The 22,696-nt window shown below is 46.0% G+C and overlaps 1 protein-coding gene across 1 annotated transcript in view; it reads right to left on the bottom strand.

Moving 5' to 3' along the window:
• Window positions 1-22,335, bottom strand: part of CDC42EP3 (CDC42 effector protein 3) — a 28,381-nt gene extending 6,046 nt beyond the window's left edge. The window contains exon 1 of the mRNA XM_077134014.1: window positions 22,244-22,335. The gene's annotated coding sequence lies outside the window, so the exon portion shown is untranslated. The remainder of the gene's footprint in view (window positions 1-22,243) is intronic.
• Between the last annotated feature and the right edge of the window lie 361 nt (window positions 22,336-22,696).

The raw sequence follows: 22,696 nt of genomic DNA on the forward strand, positions 1-22,696 counted from the left end.
GCTGCTCCTGGCTGACCGGGAAGGCTGCTGGCTGAGTAGCCTGGGCCAGGGGGAAAGTGAGACATGCTGGGAGAAGGGTGGTGGCAGGACAGGAGGAAAGGGAGAGCTAAACTGGGAGGGTTTATGGGCCAGAAGTGAACTGTGAGGCTAGAGCTGGTGAGAGGGTCTCCTGGGTGTTCCAGGAGCCAGTGAGCCCCTGAGTAGCCAAGGCCACCAGCCCCCTCCATTAACCCTTCCTGCACCAGGGCTTGCACTCTCAGTCTCCATTTTACTCCCCAGCTGTCTCCCGCTTCCCTGCACCGCTGTCATTCCTCCATGCCCACTATCTTCCCCAAGTCTTACAAGGAAATCTTCCCGTGTGTAGTTCTTTCTCAAAAACCCTTCCCTTGACCCCAAAATCGAACTTTCCAAGATCACTAACCCCCTCTCCGGGTCCTTGGTCTACTGTTTGCTCTTCTTTTTTCCCACTTAGATGACACTTAAGATAATATTCATCTAGGAAATGACAGTCTATTCAAACAACCGCTCCGGTTTCTAGGCACTGGACAGGAGGAAAGATTCGCCAACAAAAGGGTCCAGTCCCCTGGTCAGCCACTGTCAAGGTGAGAGAGGACACCCCACAAATGTGTGGGGCGCAGAGGCCAGGTGCAAGGGGACAGGCTCCCATTTGCAGGTATTTGTGAGGAATCAAAGGGTTCCAAGACTCAAAAGCACTGCGAGAAAGTTAAAACCATGGTTTTGATGAGAAAGGCAGAACGCTAGGTCACTGTTCCTGCAGCAGTCTAGACAATCCTAGTTTCCTGTGATTGGCTTAAGCATAAATGACAGTGATAGAAGTAATACAGCAATAACAATTCAATGAAGAAAAAATGGAAGAGGTCCTTTGCTTCATTTCCTTCTCATCCTTTTGGTAAATAGATTGCTACCGACAAGACCTAAATGGGGCAGCAGCCAAGAGGCCGGGAAAATGAGGGTTTATAACAAATGACAGACTGAGCAATCAGTTGCTCAATTACTGAAGAGTTGACTGTACTGGCAGCAAACAGGGCTCTGAAATCAACAAAGAGGTGGGGATAAAGAGATTACATTTATTTTGAGAAAGGAATGTTTGCTTTATGCTACTAATTGTTTTTAGATTAATTTATAGTGGAGAGAGGGTAAGAAAATGTCTTGCGTCCTGCAAAATAGATGACAGTATTAATTTAAAACACGCGTGCATATAAACAGGGGTGGGGGGGTCTGGCTCTCTCTGGAGGGACCTGCCGGCCTTCTCCTTTCTTCTACTGGCCGGAACCGCGTCTGCGCCTGACTTCCCTCTCTGGCGTGGTTGTCACATCCCCCGAGGCCAGCGCAGCCCTGGCCCTCACCCACCTGGGCCCCAGGAAGAAGTCCGAGCTCACAGTCCCACCCGGGTAGGGAACATGGCCTAGGTTCCCTCTGCCACGCCCCACCCTCCGACACCTCCGGGATGTTCCTCTCTGCTGAGGGCAGCAGGAGGAGGAGGTGCTCACGGCACAGCGGGGAGCCCCAGAAGAGCGCATCTGACCCTGGGCCCCTCCCTTTGGAAGAGATGCAGGCGACACACTTTGCAGGCTCTGAGCAGCCTGACCAGGGGACAGAGGAGCTCAGTCACATCACGGGAGATGGTGCTCAAGGAGCAAGCTTAAAGAAAACCACGCAGACAGGGGAAGCTATCGCTTCTGCGAGGCCCTCCGGCTGCTAAGCAGAAGGGATGGGGAAGCAGGTTTTGGCTTCTCCAAGGAAGGACTCAGGTTTTCCAAAAAATGGGATGGGTCTTGGGGTGTGTCTCAGTGACGCAGCCGCCACCAGCCACTCCCCGATGCTGCGGGCAGGGTGGTGCTTGCACCTGTTTGTTCTGAGCCTCCTCTGTGGGCCACAATGACTATTTCCTTACGGTCCCAGGCCACATTTACCTGTAAAATACTCTAGGCCTTCTTTTTAAAAGGCTCTCCGATGGAAGATGGCTGTGTTTTTACTACTGTAGAGATGGGCAGCCAACCTTTGCTATCAAAACCACTAAGATGGGCAGTGCAATGGTGGCTCAGTGGCACAGTTCTAGCCTGCCATGCCAGAGACCTGGGTTCGATTCCTGGTGCCTGCCCATGCCAAAAAAAAAAAAACAAACAAAAAAAACACACTAAGACATGATAACAACGTGGAGCCCTTGTGACAGTCTGTGAGCCTGGGGGGGGGGGGGGGGGGGGGGGGCAGCTCCAAATCGGACAAAGGATTTAAATGGGCAAGGGGAAAAAATCAGAGTATTAGAAATTCAACATTGAACTTGAGAATCTAAGACAGAAATAAATGTAACCAGAGAACATAGTCTGGTCTAATTTACTCCACCCACTGGAGAAGATAAGAGGATGTTCTATATTTAGACTTCTACCCCTCCCCTTCCCTCCTGAGTAAACTGAGGACATAGCTATATGTGCTACAAGGCCGTACTGCTCCATTAGCTCAGTTTCCAGCTGCCTGGCTCTGTCATGCAAAGGAACTCAGCCAAACTGAGCTGCCTGCATTTTGTAGAGTCCCTTGGAAAGTCTCTGATACATCTCACCTTCAATTATTTATAAGTAGATTTCTTGTTTGATTCAGCTTCAGCTTATATTTATTTTTCTTCTACAACCCTGACTACACAGTGACTGAGACCTACAAATACCATATGGAAGACTCACTGCTAATTTGCGAGCACTCCTCACATTTATAGAGTCTAATTCTACGATTTGAAAGGCTTTTTTAGAAGCATAATTGGAGGACAGACTATCCACTCACAATGTATCTAAGGCCCAGCATTTGAAGATGGGCCATTACGGTCTTTTCTCCCTATAAAAATGACTTAGTGGGGAGGACTAAATTTGGACGTTGATCCCTGGCAGCTGAAACAAGGCAGGAGGCGGCAGTTTCTCTCAGCACGCCTGGCTGATTTATCCTGACCGGGTTTGCATGGGACTCCGCCTCGGGGCTGGCCGATACCCCAGGGTGGGCACACAGGCTTGTGGGCTTGAATCAGATGAGGCCATTGCACGGCTCGCCCTGTGCTCCTAGGAAAATGGTCCAACCTGAACTAGGTGCTGCAAGGACAGTACCGATGCAGGAAGAGAAAGAGCGTGAGCCTGAAGCCTTCAGCAACATTCAGCCAGGATATTCCTTCTAAACTCTGCTTGAAAGTAAGTTAATTCTAGAAAGATGTTTAACACTTAAAATCCTTGTGGGTTGCTCACACACACACAAACACAAAAGCTAATATTTAAGCAGTTACTCTATGCAAAATTCTGGTTCTGACAGTAGTGACATCAAATGATCCAAAACATCAGGTCTGACAGGTGCCCAGAGTGTCACACTACAGCCACTTGGCCAGCACCGCCTTAAGGGAGCTCATTTCTTTCGCATCCTCAAGTTCAGGCCCCATCCATCTATTTCTCTAACAGGTGGAGGGAAGGAAAAGAGAATCCAGTGGGATTCCGTGTCATTGCCCCGCCTGCTGGGCCTGCGATCGCTGCGCCCCTGGGTGGGCGGGGACACGGCTTCTGGGCATCCCACTGGCACTGAGCCCACTGGGAAGCCCACAGTGGCCATTCCATTCTCAACTCACTTCCATGGTGGAGTTCCCTGAGCAATTTATATACAAACGGGTGAATGACTAAGTAGCTGTTGAACGAATGAATGAACGAACGGCCTCTCTGGTTAGGCTGAAAGCTCCCCGGCTAGGATACCCTGGCCTGACTCACCTACCTACCTCCCTGCTCCCAGGGAACGGTCAGGGAGTTCAGACCACACCCCTGCTGTACCCTCCGTCCCAAGCGATGCAGTAGCCACCCCAAAACGAGCTTACGGGGCAACTTGGGGCACATGAAGACAAGGTCCTGACCTCAAAGAGAGGGAAAGCATGTGAGTTCCCAGGCACAGGTTTTTAGCCTAAAAGTCTGCTTCCCAGCTCTTCTGGCCCTAGCTACAGATCGAAGATAGAAAACACAGGACAGGGCACTCTAGGAGGTGGCACGTGTGAAACACCTGGTTCTCTAGGGGATTTCCACACTGACTAGCAATTACTAGCATGTGAGTGCTTTCCTGGGGCCAGGCAGTTGAGTATCATTTCATCTGCAATTTATAACACACAGCTGAGGAAAGAGTGAGAAAGATTAAGGCCGTGCAGACCAGGAGCTTCTGGTTGGCCAAGATGGTGGCGTAGGACTTCCAGGGGTGCTTCCTGCTGCCCCCTTGCTGCCCCCCCCATTCCCCCAGCAGGTGCTCTCATGGTGGGCCCCTGGCCCTGTTCTGGAGGGGCAGAGCACCCCCTACGTGCTCTTATGATGCATCCTTGAGCATCCTCAAGTTGCTGAGGGCGTTGGTGGCAGGCCAGCATGCTGCAGCCTCAGGGCAGAACTAGGACTCTTCTCTTACCTCCCCTGAAGGCAGAGGCAGTGGCAGACAACTAAACCAGTGCGAAAAGAATTAAAGCTAAGTGGCCGGGGCAAAGGATTATCTGCTTTAAGACACACAACTGAACGTCCTGGAGGGGGAAATCTTCCACAGACAGTAGAGGCAAAAGCCAGATTCCCTTAAACAGGGCAATTCCTAAGGCCACAGGAAAGCACAAACCCAAGATAAGAAGACAGGCTCTACGGGTACAAGGACTGCGGGAAGGAAGGGGGAACTGGGGTATATACATACAACGGACTACTGAGTGGCCACAAAAAGGGATGAAGCCATGAGGCATGCACCTAGGTGAAGGAAACTTAAGAGCTGTATGTTGAATGAAATGGCAGAAACAAAAGACAAATATTATCGTGTCTCACTCATATAGACTAACTATAAGGTACAAACAGTGAATTGAAGTCAAGAGATGGAATATCAGGTTGGCGCCTACTGTAAAGTTTCCTAGACTGTAAGCTCTTACAGCAGTCACATCTATCTGTTTAGGAGTTGTAACTGATTTCTAAATTCTGAGACACTGAGCTGTTGGTATATAACCTGGTCATTCCCAGAAACTTTGGGTTTTTATATGACACCCAAGACAGAGTTAGAGCTCTGAAGCTATGCAAGTCAGCATCACACCATACAGCAATGGTTTAAAAAAGTTGAAAAGGTGATCAGACTTTGACAAGAGATTTGAATGAAGCTGATATGGATACGATTAAGGTAAACTAGAATACAGGGTAAAGGATGATATGGTCCATATTTTAAAACTGCAACTTCTGTGTGAGACCAAAGGGAGAGATATTTATTTTGTTAAAAATTTATATTTTGGGTAGTGCATTACCTAATTTAACTTACTGGTTACTTTAGCTGAACATCATAAGTACATGGAATCTTAATTCGAGTGTGAAATCTCATCGGTTTGTACGGGTTAGTGTGATGTCCCAATATATTCCAGAGTAATTTAGACAGTGAATGAAAATGTACTTGCGAAGTCTCCTTGGGATATTGGGGAGACAGGAGGAAATATTCAACTTCCCCAAATGGGGAATTCCTGATTTTCTCACATGCAGTGGGGACAACCAAATCAATAGGCTGAGTCCTCAATCTTGGGGTTCATCCCTATGAAACTCCTACCAGCAAAAGAGAAGCTAAGCCTGCTTATAATTATGCCTAAGAGTCACTGCCAGAGAACCTCTTTTGTTGCTCAAACATGGCCTTTCTCACTAAGCCAACTCAGTAGGTAACTCACTGCCCTCCCTGCAACGTGGGACATGACTCCCAGGGGTGTAAATCTCCCTAGCAAGGTGGGACAGAACTCCTGGGATAGGCCGGGACCCGGCATCATGAGATTGAAAAAGCCTTCTTGATCAAAAGGGGGAAGAGAGAAATGAGCCAAAATAAAGTTTCAGTGGATGAGAGATTTCAAACAGAGTCGAGAGGTTTTCCTGGAGGTTATTCTTCTTCATTATATAGATATCTCTTTTATATATCTTCATTATATAGTACACCAGAAGTACTGGAGTGGTTGGAGGGAAATACCTGAAACTGTTCAGCTGTGTTCAAGTAGCTTTGATCTTGAAAACGATTTGTATAATGATACAGCTTTTACAATGTGACTATGATTGTGAAACCTTGTGTCTGATACTCCTTTTATCCAGGGTATGGACAGATGCGTAAAAAAAAAAAATAAGGACAAATAAATAAATAATGGGGGGGATAAAAGGTAAAAAATAGGGTAGATTGAAATACTGGTGGCCAATGACAGGGAGAGGTAAGGGGTATAGGATGTTTGAGTTTTTTCTTTCTTTTTCTGGAGCGATGCAAATATTCTAAAAATGATCACAGTGATGCATAAACAACTGTGATGATATTGTGAGCCACTGATTGTACACCATACATGGACAGTATGTGTGTGAAGATTTCTCAATAAAAATATTAAAGAAAAAAAAAAAGAAGACCTAGGCTCAGTAAAGACAAAAGACCCTGCACTCACTCTCAACTCAGGCTAATCCTGATAGGAGGACTAACCCCTGAAGGAGGGCACCAGCCGAAGAGTGCCAATTTGCAAAGACTGGGTGTTGGTTGGTAGGTTTTGGTATCTGCTGGGTTTTGGTTAGCTGCTGGTCCTATTTCAAGGAAATCTCTGTCATAACACTATCTGGATACAAACTTAAGTAACAGGTAGTCGAGAGACTAAATCCCAGGGTTAACAAATTAAAATATCAAAATTTAAAATATACAAAAGATTACAGGATAAACAGAAACAAGAAATGATGGCCTATCGAAAGGAACAAGATAAAAATTCAAAAATCATCAAAGAAAAATACCAAGCTTTGGACATAATAAAAAAAGTCTTTCAATTTAAAAAGATCTTCAAAATGCTCAAGGTGACAAAGGAAAACTAAGAATATCAGGAAAATTAAGAATGAAAAATATGAGAATCTCAATAAAGAGACAGAAATTTTAAAAAGGAACAAAACAGAAATACTGCAGCTGAAAACCAGAATACTGAAATGAAAAATTCCCTAGAGAGTTTCAACAGCAGATCTGGAGCTGACAAAATAAAGAATCAATGAACTCAAAGAAAAGAAAACTGAAATGATTCAGGCTGTGGAGAAGTAGAAGAAAAAAAAAAAACAAAGAAAAGTGAACAGAGCCTGAGAGACCTATAGGACACGAGGAAGTATACCAACAGATGCATTATGGAGGTCCCAAAAGGAGAAGAGAGAGAAAGGCACAGAAGGAACAGTCAAAGAAATAATGGCAGAAAACTGATCAAAAGACATGAACGTGCAGATTCAAGAAGCCCACAAAATCCAAATACGATAAACTCGAACAGAACCACACCCAGACAGTAGTGAAACCAGCTAAGGACAAAGACAAGGAGAGACTCCTGACAGCTGCAAGAGAAAAACAATGTTATTATATTACAAGGGAGCCCCAACAACGTCACATGGCGATTCTTATCAGAAACCATGGAGGCAAGAAGGCAGTGAGACAAAATATTTAAAGGGCTGAAAGAAAACAACTGCCAACCAAGATTTGTGTATTTTTGGCAAGACTGTCCTTCAAAAATGAGGGAAAGATGAAGATGTTTCCAGGTAAACAAAATCTGAAGGAATGTGTCACCACTACACTTGCCCTACAAGCAATTTGAAAGGGAGTTCTTCAAACTGAAAGAAAAGGACACTGGACAGTGGATCAAAGAGGCATAAAGAAACAAAGACCTCTGATAACGGTAACCATAGGATAATTATAAATGTCAGTACTATTATATTCTATTTTTTTGGTATGTAACGCCACTTTTTACTTCTCACAGGCTCTTAAATGCAAATGAATAAAAAGCTATAATGTATAACATAAAAATGGTGGGGCAATGGAGGGATAGAGGATCACTGTGTATGCTACTGAAGTTGGGATCAAATCAAAGATGATTGCTATAGATTTAGATTGATGACATTAAATTTAAGCCCCATTGTAACCACAAAGAAAATATCTGAAAACTATATACCAGAGGAAATAAGAAGGATCTCAAAATGGTCCACTACAAAAAAATCAAGTAAATATGAAAGTAGGTATTAATAGAAGAATTGAGGGACATAAAAAGGCAATGGCAAAACAGCAAAAAAAGCAAAAGAAAGTCCTGCATTATCACTAGTTGCTTTAAATGTAAACAGATTAAACTCTCCAATCAAAAGGCAGAGATTGGCATAATGGATTAAAAAAACATGACCCAACTATATGTTGTTTACAAGACTCATCTTAAATTAAAATATAAAAGTACAATGAAAATAGAGGGATGGAAAACTATATATGCCATGCAAATAGTAACCAAAAGAGAGCAATGGCAGCTACACTAATATCAGATAAAACAGACTCAAAACTGTTACAGAGGACAAAGAAGGTCACTATATACTAATAAAACGGTCAAGTTAACAAGAGGACATAACAATTATTAAGATATATGAACCAAGCAACAGAGCCCTAAAATAAAAGGAGCAAACACTGGCAGATTTGAAGAGAGAAATGGATGGTCCAACATTAATAGGAGACTTCAATAAAGCATTTTCAATAATGGTTCACTCTCTAGGATAGTTCTTATGTTAGATCATAAAATAAGACTCAACAAATTTTAAAATATTGAAATCACACAATGTATCTTCTCTGGCTACAATGGATTGAAGATAGAAACCAATTACAGAGGGAGAACTAGAAAACTCACACATGCAGTTATTAAACAACATACTGTTAAATAACCAATGGGTAAAAGAAAAAAAATTGCAAGGAACTTTAATTAGGAAATATACCCAATGAAGGTTTAATATCTAGATATATAATGAAATCCTACAACTCAACAACAAAAAGACAACTCAATTAAAAGATGGGCAAAAGATTTTAATAGACATCTCTTCAGAAAAGATATACAAATGCCCAGAAAGCACATGAAAATATGCTCAACATCATTAGCCATTAGGGAAATGCAAGTCAAAACTATAATGATTCTTTTTCACACTAGAATGGCTATTATTAAAAAACTGGAAAGTAACAAGAATTGGAGATGATTTGGAGAAATAGGAACACTCATTCATTGTTAGTAGGAATGTAAAATGGTTCAGCAGCTCTGGAAAACAGTTTGGTGATTCCTCAGAAAGCTAAGTATAGAATTACCATGTGACCTGGTAATCCCAATTCTAGGTATATACCCCAAAGAATCTAAAGCAGGGACTTGAACAGATATTTGTATACTGATGTTCACAGCAGCATTATTTACAATTGCCTAAAGATGGAAGCAACCCGAGTGTCCGCCAACCAATGAATGCATAAACAAAATGCAGTATATATACAGGATGGAATTACTCAGCTGTAAAAAGGAATGAAGTTCTGGTTCACCTGATAACGTGGATGAGCCTTGAAGACACAAAAGCACAGATATTGCTTGATCTCACGGAGATGAAATAATGAGAAAAAGCAAATTCACTGAGTCAGAAACTAGAATATAGGTTAACCAGGGTCTGGCGCGGGGGGGGGGGTAGGGAATGGGGCATTAAAGCTTTATCGGTACAAAGTTTCTGTTAGGGTGACAGAAGTGTTGGTAATGGATGGTGGTGAAGGTAACACAGCACTGTGAACATATTTAACACCAATGAGCTGTAGATAGGAAAGTTGTTAAAAGGGGGGAATTTTAGGTTGCATATATACTGCTAGAATGAAACAAAATAAAATTTAAAAATCCATAGGCCTGAACAACACTGTTAGCTGTACTATAAACTGTGGACTACATGTAATAGATATAATTATGATAATATTGTTCTTTCAATTATAATGAAGGTATCATGTTAATGCAAGTAATAACAGGAAAATTATAGGGAATAATAGGTAAGTAATAGGAAAATTAACAATAGGGAAAACTGTGTGTGTATGAGAGGCATTATACATAGGAATGCTGTATTTTCGGCATGATTTCCTCGTAAAGCTAAAAATTCTCTAACTTAAAAAAAAGGTTAAGCCCATGTCTCAGGTCAGTCAGAATGTGGAGAGCTGTGATTTCAGCCCCGGCCGGACCCCGCAGTCTCAGCGCTTTGGTCACAGACTATTTGCTAAGATTGCACAACTCAATGGGGATTATCTGTCATGAGGCCAGACGGCACCGAGAGGAAATGACCGGCCACCGTCTCTGCATCCACATGCCAGCCTAACCGCGTCAGGAACGAGAACGGATATCCCCGACGACTCTAACTCACTAGGATTTTTCGGTATTTTTGCTATTGCCGAAAATAATCTCAAAAGGAATTTGACTTTGTGGTAAAACAAACAAACAAAAAAGTCAAAATATTAAAATTTTAAAGTCACAGAAGCCCTCTGAGTCTCAAGGAAAACAAACATCCTGCTCAGAGATGAAATGAGAGTGGAGCGCAGCTGACTCTGTTCCGGGGAAGCCCGTGGGTGTGGGTGTGCATGTGCGTGGCCGGGGAAAGCACACTTGTCACCTGGGACCGCAGCTCCCTTGCTACTGACACCATTTCCCTCGTCATTTTCTGAAACCAAGAACTCTGCGATCCATACATGGAAATGTCCTCCCACCTTCTGACCATCAGCCACTATTCGTAACATCCTCCAAGACCTGGTGGAAGAGTCATTTCCTTCCTAGAGGAAGTCTTCTCAAAGGGCTCATGCAATCCAGGCTCACACCTGCCCGGCCTGGAGGACTGCTTAAGGAGCGCGCGGAGTTTTTATGATGTGACTGGTTATTTTCCTGTTCTCTGGTTTTATGATTTTATATCTGATAGCTCCAGGAAGATGGTAAGCTTAAAAAGAATTAGATTCTCGCCTGCCATGCTGGAGACCTGGTTCCATTCCCAGTGTCTGCCCATGCAAAAAAAAAAAAAAAAAGAATTAGGGAAGCAAAATGAAATGAATGAAAACTACTTGAGAAAAATCTACTTCTCTTTATGCTGTTATCACATACAGAGTCTCCTCATGGGCTAACACAAGAGGCACTCAAATTTTATGGCATGCGTCCTCTGCCCATCCCTTAGATCAGGGGTCTGAACCTGGTCCCCTGTCTGTCTTTATACATGAAGTTTCCCTGCAGTACACAATGCTCACTCATTTAAGGTATGTGTAGCTTCAGTGGTTCTCAGCCAGAAGGGACTTTGCCTCTCAGAGAACACTCGGCAATGGTGAGATATTCCGCATTGCTACACCTGGGGTGGTAGTGCTCCTGGCGCCTGGGGTGGTAGTGCTCCTGGCGCCCGGGGTGGTAGTGCTCCTGGCGCCCGGGGTGGTAGTGCTCCTGGCGCCTGGGGTGTAGATCCAGGGATGCTGCTAAATATCCCATAATGCTCACAACAACTTCTCCCAGCAAAGAGGTATCTGGCCCCAAATCTCAGCAGTGCTGAGGGTGAAGAACCCCAGCAGAGCTGCTTTTGTGCACAAAGTCAGAGCAGAGTAGTTGCAACAGAGACAGTACGGCCTTCAAACCCTAAAATAGTAATTATCTGACTCTTTAGAGAAAAAATGTGAACCCGTTCCTTAGATGTGGGCCTTCTGTGGGGTTGGATGCTTGCTATCCCTCCCCCACCCCTTAAGAACCCCCCCAGAAATCACATCCTTGCACACAGCTTCAACTACCACCTCCACGCATAACTTCCAAACCAGCGTCTGCAGCCCACACACAGACCAGCGCTGCTGAAAGGGTGGTCTGTGGGCCAGGGCATGACTGGCCACGCCCTTTTACACCCTTGCACAGGGCTCACCTTGTCTTTACTTTGCTCAAGTCGAGTCAATCATAAGTAGAGATAGAAATTCAGTGTTTAGAACCTTTTATAACAATCTGACATTGCCATGACAACCAAGCATGTGACCAGTGGATTTTTTTCCTTGAATGAGCTGTAGACAAATGTGGGAGTTGTGAGCTGTTGAACTGGCTTGGGAGATGCATATTACACAACGGACTAGAAATTGAAAAACAAAAGAAAGAAAACCCATGGGTCCTTCACAGATAAGTTAAAGAAGCATTGGGCTTTTCTTCTGTCCCTTAGACTGCTCCACTTGGTTCCCCTCAGGCACTTCATATTCAGTATGTCCTAGACAGAGTGTGCCCTCCACCTCCCCCCACCCCAGCTCCACCTGACCTAGCTGGCCATAAGTCTCCTGAACTTCCTCTCTTGGCAAACGGCAGGAAGTCATTCAAATCTGAAACCCAGGTGCGATCCCCACATCCCCCCTGGCTCATTCTGGCTCTCAAGTCTGCCTCTTCAGTCTGCCTGGACTCAGGCTATTTTCATCCATCCTCAAGGCTTCCATGCCCACTTCTGGCCCTCGTGATCTTTCCTCTAGTCAAGGGCATTTGCCTACCTGCCTCCATCCTCAGCCCCTCTCCTTTATCTTTCAATCTGTATCAGAGTGAGCCATCTAAAATATACAGGTCATCTTGTCACTGCTTAAAACCCTTCAATGGCAGGCACTCCCTTACAGCCCGGAGATTAGATAAAACAGCTCCTGAGGCCCACTTTAGCAGTCTGGGCCCTGCCCCCTGCAGCTACAGCTGTCAGTTCCCCAAGGCCTGTGAAGCTTGGCCATGCCTTTTTACACCCTTGCTCAGGGCTCACCATACCTTGCCTTCACCTTGTCTGCTCAGTGAAGCAATCCTTCAGTACAGACTTAGTGTTACCTGCTTCTTAGGACCCCACCTTGCCAGGATGACTCAAGCTTAATGGCTGCGTGCTCCAAGAGCACCTGTGTACACCTCAAATCTACCATTCCACTTGGCTCTCTCCCCCACTGCACTGGCCTTTTGGGGCCAGTAGGTGCTGAACAAATGCTTGTGGAATCAGTGAACAAGTCAGAATACTTGAAAGAGACTGCTATGACCCCTTCCTCTTCAATACTGTTTGCTGAAAATGCAGATGGAGTCTTTCTATTACTCCTACAGGAAAAAAAAAGTTTAGTCATTTAACAAGGAGAACTGCAGCCTCTTTTTGTGTGGTCAAGGCTTGCTTTCATTTCCCCATCTGTAAGATATTTAACCTCTCTATCTCCACTGGGCAGGAGTTTTACTGTGCATCAATGCAAGCCACAGTAATTCTATAGGCTCCTGTAGCTCTTTAGGATTAGAGCAAAGAGTATTCGCGGATGTGCTGTTTGAAAGGGAAATGACTTCTATCCATGACAGCGATGTGCAAATACAGTTTTAGAGAGAGAGGCCAGGCTCAAGAAAAGTTTGACAATGCATTCCCCAGCATGCAGACTCCAGTTACATTTAAGTAACCCTTAAAGAATGAGGCCCTGGAGAAACCATGAGCCCTCTCTTGGCCTTTCCTGTCAAAAGGAAATGGATAACACGGACCGGATTATTTGGGCCAAGATGTACAAATGAACCTCAAGAAACCATAATGGACATCCTATAGAAAAGAGTTGTTTTGAATTTTCATGTGTGACTGGCCCACAAGACATCCATCTAAAGAGTGGGAGAAAGATCAATGGTGGCGGTGGAGTTACACAGAGAAGGTCAGGTTCAGCAAATAAGTATGAGTGCTGATCATTACATTGATATTTCTTTCAGTCTCCAGTATTTTAGAGCAGCTAGAAGGAAAAACCTAAAATTGTGCAACTGCAATCCACATCAAACTCTGAAATCTGGTCTACAACTAATTGTTGTGCTGTGCTTTGAAATTTATTGCTTTTTTTGTATATATGTTATTTCTCACAAAAAGGAAAAAAAAAAGGTCGATTTTGATAATAAAAAAAAAATTCCTTCTAGCCTCCAATGTTCTGGAGGATCATATCTGTAGCCCATGACAAACTCTGGGATCTGTTCTGAAACTACTTGTTGAAGAGTGCTTTGAAAACTATTGCTTTTTTATTTCTTTGCTTTGTATATATGCTACATTATACACACACACACAATGAGGCCAAAAAAAAAACACAAACCACCACCACCAAAACAACTATCAAATGAACAAAAGTATGAATAAATAACACAGCTAGTAAAGCTGCCACTGCCTTAGGGCTAGAAGGAGGACCTGAGAAGACCTCAAAACCCTGAGTCTGACTGTAGAATCCTTAAAGGACCCCAACAAACCCGGGTGCCAGTTACTTCGTGTATAAAATGGAGGTAACTATCCCAAACCTGCCTATCTCAGAAGCGATTACAAGGGGTGAGTGTGAAAATCCTTGTAACAATATACCATGCAAATACAGGCATTATTTTTACCCTGAATGAAAAAAACCAGAACAGCTGCTGAAGTACAGTATATGAAGGAGGGAAACCATTCTAATGGCCAAAGCTATTCCTGTTCTTCTTAAATGTCTGCAGCCGTCAGCACCACAGTGGTTGCAGGTGGGGCTAAAGCAGCCGCCTGACATTCTCCGCAGGTGGAAGGGGTTTCCCTGGCCGGAGTGATGAGGGCGTGGGGCTAATGTCGCACACGCATGCACATGCGTGCTCACACACACCCATGCACGCACACACACACGTGCTCACACACACCCATGCACGCACACGCACGCACACTCACGAACCCTGTCTCTTGCTGCAGTTCTTCCAGCCTGAGACAGACTTCCATGAGTTTGGAAAATTACAATCAACTGTTATCAATTTTAATACCTAAAATGTGTTTTAATACCTAAAATGGGATTTCCTCCCTTATGATATAAATAAATACAAAGGCCTAAAATTTTCCTCTGTCCAAGGAAGGAACTCCCTTCCATTGGACAGGTGACTCCCTCCATCTTTCAGATAACTAGGGGAGAGGAGGAATCCATTTAATTCCATGTAGTTCATTTGTATGGAAAAGGAAAGTGAGACCAAAGAGGTAAATTCCCTTCTCTGTTATATAAATAACTTCTATTTTGCTTCTCTTAATTAAAAAAAAAAAAGAAGAAAGGAATGAACCTCAAACTGGTGGTGCTGGATGCGGTGGGATTTGGGGTGAGGGTGGGAATAACTAACACTGTAAAGGGAAACTGAAGCTCAAGGTGGAGTAAAAATCATAGAAATCTGAGTTCAGATTTCCGGGATGGGGTGAGGAACACCCTACCATCCTGCAAATACTGTCCTTTTGATCATGGAACCACTTTTGAGAACCTCTGAAAAACTATACATAGGTAGTTCAGAAAAACACACATAGGCAAATGATTTGATTTTCAAAAGAGAGAAAAGATCATCACCAAGTGATGAATGACACATCTGTCAGTGGAGAGATTCTGGGGTTTGAGGGCTTAGGGAGTAACTGTCAGGAGGCGCAGGGAACAGTTCATTCGGCCCCTCACCCGGTTTGCTCACTTTCTCTCAGGCTGCGAACGGGTGCAACAGGAGCCGACCGCATGGGGCACGCCTGGGTTTTACAAAAGTGCTACAAGAACCGTACTGAGAGGCCAACCCACTCTAGAGATGGTTTGAGGTAGTGGCTGCAGGAGCTCCGTGACCCGAGGCCTGTGGACGGAGCCTACCCGCGACAGTCCCTTTCACGCACTGCTTTGCTCAAAACCCCAGGGGCCCCAGCGTTCAGAGGCCGGCCGGGCTGTGCAGAGGCAGCCCCAGCAGAGAGGGACGGCAGACAGGGACGGCCAGCCCAACAGGTGATGTGTAAGGGGGGATGAGAAGACCTTTAAGGGTATAATTACTTTATTTAAATACTCAACTGGGCATCAGGGGAGAGAGGTCTAAAGGACCTCAAGGACAGAACTAAGGGAGTGAGGGACTCACCGGGAGGCCGGCGGGGGCTGGAGCCCAGGAAGAAATCTATAGCAACTCGAGCCATCTGTCTGAAGAACAGGCTGGGGGCTGCCCATCCCAGGACATTGCTGCAGGGACACAGAGGTGCGGGAGTGAAGGGGACAGGGAGAAAGCGAGGGGGGATGCGGAGGACCCGGGGAGTGAGGGAGACCAGATAACACCTACATTGTCTATCCACCTTCCTCTCGTCACAGGTAAATGCATTTAAGCCGCCATGGACATATGCAGGGCTGATTATTTATGTGCTTTAAGATTTATTTACATTTTACATTAGGGACAATAAGTAAATGCATCAATAAATCATCGGCCACAAAGTCAGGGCTGGCCCAGGCAAGGCCCAGACAAGTACTAGAAACTCAGCCACCCTCACCCAGCCCAGCAGCCAGGGGGCCAGCCTACGGGCTAAGTGGACACCAGGGGATCAAGCCGCCACCACAGCCCCGGGCACAAGGAGGCTTCGGCTGAGGCTGCAACTTCTCAGCGGAGACTCCAAGGAGGTTCACGGGGCAACTTGGAGAGTTTCCGAAGGACCCTCGGATGATCATCAGCATCGAACCCAGTGCCTGGCGGTGCCTCCCTGGGGTTTAAAGTTTTGAAGTGTCGGAAGGTGTCATCTTACTCTAGCAGGCCACCAAGAGAAGACGATGCTATAGGAAAAAATCAGGTAACGTTGCTGTCTGGCTAGGACCACCTCGTTCACAATTTCATTAATTAATCCTCTTGTAAAAAGAGGATGCCAGGATGAACTAAGGTTCTGGCCCTGCCCTCAGGGGAGCCAGCCCTATGGGTCAATCAGCACTCATTTAAGTGCTCTAAGTGTCACAACAGAAGACAGTTCAAACACTATGCAAACATCTCAGCTATAAAAAAGAAAAGAGAGTACTAGAAGGACCCCACTTCCGAGCAATCCACTTCACAGAGGAAGGCAAAGACGCCCACCCACGCAGGCAGTGGTATGCCCCCATGCGGCAGGTGACCTGTCCAGCCTTGGGGTCTCAGACTGATATGCATCCAAGCCAAAGTTTTCAAGTCTGACCTGATCCCTGGCAAAGAAGTAAAACATAAACAAACAAAAGAAAATCTAAAGGGAAAGAAATCAAACACATTCTAAAATGGCAAAGTCACATTTTACCAAAAATGCCTTTGCTTATTTTAAAAATGTGTGCAGCCTAAATGATTACAACGTTTTTGAACAGGTCTTTTCAGCTCGGCACGATGCTAACCGAATATGTCTACAAATATGACCTTCTAAATTGTCACCAGAACATAACAGATTCCCAAACGTGGAAGCTGTCTATAAATAAAGGCCAGGGTATTTTGCTGCTTTCCACCCTCCCTCAGGCTGCTCTGCCAGAGACCTGCACTGACCTGGGGTTTGACATTACGAGTAGCAAAGCAGCTCTGCTTTACTACTCTGCTGATAGCTCCACTGGTCTCGGCTCACTGAATTCTCCACCCAGAGATGATCTGAGATTATTTAAAGCCAAATGCCTCATTTTGGAGGGGAGATTTAAAAAAAGATCAGGGGTCAAAGTCACCAGATTTGGGGTCAGAGACAAGACCAGAACCTATGTTTTCTCATCTCTAGTCCCTGATACTTTTTATTGTCCCCGTGAGTTCTATCAAGTAGCAGAACGAGGGGGTTTTGCCAGCATCTTCCACTGTGTCCTTATGCTCTATTCCCGTTGGCCCTGTCATTTTCTAAAATGTCCTTGGGTTTCTCCGGCTCCGCAGGGCACAATGCGGTGCGTGGCTGCTCCCGCGTGGCTCAGCCTTTCCTGGGGGGAGGGGTTTCTTGCCAGGCTAGTCTGCCAGCTGCTCTGTGGGCAAAACTATTTGAGAGGCTCTGGACAGTCTCTCTCTTTGGAGACTTGCAGCACACAGTACAGAGTAAAGGCTCTGAAAAGTCCCGCAGAAAGGGGCCTTAATCGAGCTCAATTTCCCCAACTTTCTCTAATATAACAAATGGAACCCAAATGACTGAAAACCCTTTTTCTTTTCTTTATTAAACCTTAAATTGGGATTCTAAAATTCTACTATGAATCCCGGACTTTGACAAGCAAGACTCAAGGCAAATACTAGTTTGGAACTCATCAACTTTCAGTTTTCTGGCTATTTAGAAACAGAAAGCTCTTTTAATATCCATGTCACGACTCATGTTATAGAATCGTCTGACTCAATTTCTAACATGGATCGTCCACCAGAGATACTGAGTTCTTACTGTCAAACTCAGCCTTCTGTGGTCCACGCGACTGGTGGAACTTGGCCCTGAAGTTGTAGACCAGGGCCAGGGAGGCATTTTACAAAGGAAGAAAATATGCCTGGCCATTGCTGTCAGAACACCTGGCTGCTTACATTACTCATTCTGGTTTATGGGGTGTTTGGTTTTGTAGCTTTGAAGGGGTGGGGGCAGGAGAAGGAAAGCTTCCAAATGCAGCTGGACAGCTCTGAGGCTAATACTCTCGGTTTTGAGGCAACATGAGTTATTCAAAGTTTCTTCCTGGAACCCCAGCTTGGGCCCAACACGGTCCTCGTGCAGATGCCCACTAATCACAGACCACTGCAGCAAAAAAGGCTGCCGAGGCCCCCGGCTCAGGCTACCCAGGATGCACCTGTGGGTTGAAGGCCGCCTTCCCCTCCACCCTCCATGCCAGAAGCTTATCTGGCGGGGTCCGGGGCACATGCAGAACAAGCCTGCCGTCCGCCAAGGACAGAGCCAAGGGCTTTCCCACCCGGCTTACTTGTGGCTCCTGCCTTTTGCTTTAGATTCTGGAGCAGAATCATTACTATCCATGCAGTAAATGTCTAACAAGCCAGGGAGCAGGGCACCAGGCACTGTGGATGTGGTTCCTGGCCCCAAGGAGGTGACTATCTAGCCTTGGCTACTGGACCCCACACCCCGATTCTCTAGAGCTCTGAAGCAATGATACGGTCCACAGGAGAGCTTTACTTCATCCCTGCCCCCCTCCTCACCCCCAATTTCTTTCCCTGACTACAGCATGGTTTTCTTTCTCATTCCAGAGTCCTGTATTTTTACCTAGAAAATTTTTTCATTTATGGTTTAAATTGCTCATATTAGCTCTAGCAGTTGGATGCTTGATTCACTGCATGAAAAGACTGATGGTATACATGTGGGATTGTAACTATCTTTAACAAGATAATTCACATTGGCAATTACTGTCATTTTCCTTCTGTTGGTGGTACTGTGAGATACAGTTCCTTGCCAGAGGCCAAAAGCCGTAACAGGAATCAGATTTAAAAGCTTCCATGCCCCTCTTTCCGTGGTGGTGGTGGTGTGGTATTTACAAAGACCTGAATTCAAACTCTGATTCTGCTCACTGAGCTGTGTGCCTTGGCCAAGCTACTAAATCTCTCGGCCAGTGTTCTCACCTGAAAAATGAGAACCATCCCACCTATCTCAAAGAATAGCTACGAACAGTAAACGAGAGAACCAGTATTAAGCACCCAGCCTAACAGTGAAAGCAACAAGGAAAACGTCCGCCTCTTCCCGTACCTCCTCTGGGCCGGACACCGCTCTGAGCGCTTTGTATTGTTTAGCTCATTTAATCCTTACAGTAATATCCGTATCTCTGTTTCACAGATGATAAACTGAGGAACAAAGGCTAAGTAACCTGCCCAAAGTCACACAAGAGAGCTGGGATATAAGCCGGGGCAGTCTGATTCAGAGTGGTTTCTTAAAAGGGTCCTTTTCCATCCCCTTCTCCTAAAGCTGGGGGATCAGCCACTCATACATGCACATACTGTGTTGTTAAATTGCATGTGCATGTTTTGGTATGTTCTTTACTGTGTGACTTTGGGCAAGTCATACAGTTGCTCTGTCCTCAGTTTCCACATCTATAAAATGGGATGTTGACAATTCCTCCTCCATAGGATAACTGTTAGAAATAAATAAGTTAAAAAGTGAAGGGCTAAGATGGGCTCCACCCAGAAAGGACCTTTAACAGCTCCTGTCCCGACAGTGGGATGTGTTAGGAGAATTCTTGGGTTTCAGTGCCTGGTAAAGGAGATAAAGTAGCTGGCTGAATCTAGCAGTTTTGAATGGCTACACTTGTTCTCTGGCAAACATACTGCATTTAAAAATAGATTTCAGTTCTTAATTAATCATTGCAGGAAAAAAACAGGTCCACAGGATTCTGGTTAGAAAGAACTTAGGCCAAAGCAACATGAAATCAAACTACAAGCAACAATTTTAATAATACGTAACAAATTCAGAGCAGTCTTCCTGGAGTTTTCTCAGGTCATGAATTGTTTTCCACCCACTGGATCACTGCTATGGCTAGAATTTTAATGGGTAAAGGGCTTCTGAAAAATTATGGCCTGGTAGAAATCTTTGGGTGATAGAGGTTAAAACAACTGTATCCACAACACCACTGATTTTGTAAGGGAAAAAAGGGGCAGCTCTTGTGAGCATGCTGGACATAGAACAAAACGCCACATTAAAGGGAAAGTTAGAGAGCAGATAGGTCAAACCAGCTCATATGAGCACTTCTGTAATCATTTTTATGGCTCTGTGCTTACTCATCTTGCACCCTTTAAATTCACAATAAGTAGCAAAAAATGTGCAACACTTAATACTTTCCCTGCCTTTACATGTTCCACTGAGATACAAAAACAGAATTTCACTGCTCAGACTTCAAGCAAAGGGGGAGCTCACCTCATTTCATGTCTGTAGCTGCTGCTGCAGCACCATGTTCCAATCATGGAATTCATAATGCAAATCTCTAGCAGATGACACCACCAGAAAACAGACAACTGCCATGGAACCAGCAAAGCTTCCAAACTTTCTCCTCTAAAGTTCGGATCCGTGAGCCCAGAGGCTATACTGAGTGTTCTCTTCCACCAGGGAAGCCTGTTGGGAAGCCTACCTTCTTTGGGAGATTTAATGAAAAAATTTCAACATTCCTTGAATATATAAGTGGTATTTAAATCACTTATTTTACATGTAATAGTGTTAAACATCTCACAGCTGCCCCTACTCATCTCTGCATGCTTAAATCTATCCAGAAAAGGGTTTGTGTCGCACACATACCTGCGCAGCTGATTAATTGCCAATATGAACTCAAAAAAATTACAGGTAGTATTAAAGAGAAGACCTTGGAACCGTCCGGAAGACAGGAGTTCCATTTCCTGGCTGTCACATTAAAACACTTTTATAAGTTAGAATACCCCCACGGTTCTTTTAAGTCAGCTCAGTAATACTCCTGAGACTTCAAGTAATGTTCCATTAAGTGTGGGCTGGTCTGTTTCATGGTGAAGCCTTTTGTCTCCTGTGATGTTAAAGCGAAGTCCAGAAGGCTGGCTTTGCTGTTGAATTACAGACATCTGTTCCCCTCCTAATTTTTGTTCTTTTTAAAAGAGAGCACCCCCAGGAAACTCTTTAAATACTGTGAGGCCTAACAGCAAGGAGATGGGGAGCCAGGGACAGGGAAGGAATCTTTGTCTCTCTAACACATACATGAGTTCCCTCCTCCTTCCCCAGAGCTCCCCATATTCTCTGCACACAGCCGCAACCCAGCACCCAAACACACGTCAGGGCCGCAAAGATTCATGTGTTGCAATATGACTATTCCCGCCCTCCTCTTAATTCACTCACTTTTTTTTCTCTCCCTTAAACAAAATGTAATTACTTGACTGTCAGCCTCGGCTGCACTCTGGGGCTTTTACGCTTTTCAACACAGCTGCGCTCCCGGCTTTGAAGCTGCTGTGCACGCAGCCCGTCCCAGCTCCACCGCCTGGTTCTCGGTAATGTAACATTGCAATGCATATTTATTTTTAAACTGACCTCTCCTAGACTGTACAGTATAAAGGAGGTCCTGCCAAAAAATATGCTACTTTCTATTTATAAGATGAAACACATGCCTCCCAAAGTGGAGAGGGGGATCGAGTATAATAATTCATAACGAGAAAACGACTGGCCAGATCCATTCAGTCTCATGTCAGATACTTGTCTGCGTCAAGACACTTAGTTTCAAGGAGAAAAAGGAAAAACAAAACAAAAAACGCTGAAACACGCTTCAGCTGTTCCGAAACCACCTTCGGAGGAGGAAAAAAAATGCAACTAGCAGAGAGCTGCAGGTTGGAGCTGCGGCTGTGATGCCCTCTCTCGGCGCCGGGTGGGCCCCCGGCGGGCACCGCCACGACAGATTCACACCGAGCACCCAAGTGCGGCCCAGCCCGGTGCCCACCCACAACGGGAGGGGCGCGGCAGCCAAGCGCGGCTCGTTCTCTGCTGGAAAAACGCACTACGCGCCCAGAAACGGCTCTGTCAATGGCTCGGGGAGGGTGCAGCGCAACCGCGCGGCCCCACCCTGAAAAGTGGTGGGCACCAACGGGGGTGCTCTGCGTCCCGGTGTGTGCCCGGCCCCCACCCGGCTTGCGTTATGCCGCCTTTGGTCCTTCTGACACCAGCTGGGAAGCCGATGCCCTCAGTAGCCCGCCCCGAGGCGCTCCCAGACCTAGCACACCGGAAGCGGCCCTGGCCGTCGGCAGGACAGACTCACAGACAGACGGAGAGAAAGGAACCGTTGGGGGGCAGCCACTCACCAGCAGCCCCGGAGGGTCCGGGCCGCAGCCCCCGGGCACGCGAGCGCACGCAGATCCAGCCGGGTCGGCGGGCGCCGCGCCTCCTCCCAGCACTGCCCGCTCCCAGATGGCGTGAAGCCGCCCGCGGCCGGCGACCGGGACTCCGGACGCGCCCCCAGCCGCCGCCGCCGCCGCGCTCCCCAGCCCCGCTCGGGCAGCCGCGGAGATCCAAGGTGGGAGCGAAACTGCGCGCGAGGCCGCGGGACGCGAGGACTGAACCTGCGGAGGGCGGGGGCGGCGCGGGGGGCGGGGCCGGGCGGCCCAGCGGACCCACCCGGCGGCGGTACCTGCGTCCCAGCCCCCCTCCCCCTCAGTCCTCACTCCCTCCCTCCCCGGGCGGGCGGCCGAACGCACGCGCGCGGCGAGGACGGGGGGGTCCGCGGGCCCCCGGAGGACAATGGGCGCGCGTCCTCC

This window comes from Tamandua tetradactyla, chromosome 17, assembly GCF_023851605.1.
Source record: "Tamandua tetradactyla isolate mTamTet1 chromosome 17, mTamTet1.pri, whole genome shotgun sequence".
Taxonomy (NCBI): Eukaryota; Metazoa; Chordata; class Mammalia; order Pilosa; family Myrmecophagidae; genus Tamandua; species Tamandua tetradactyla.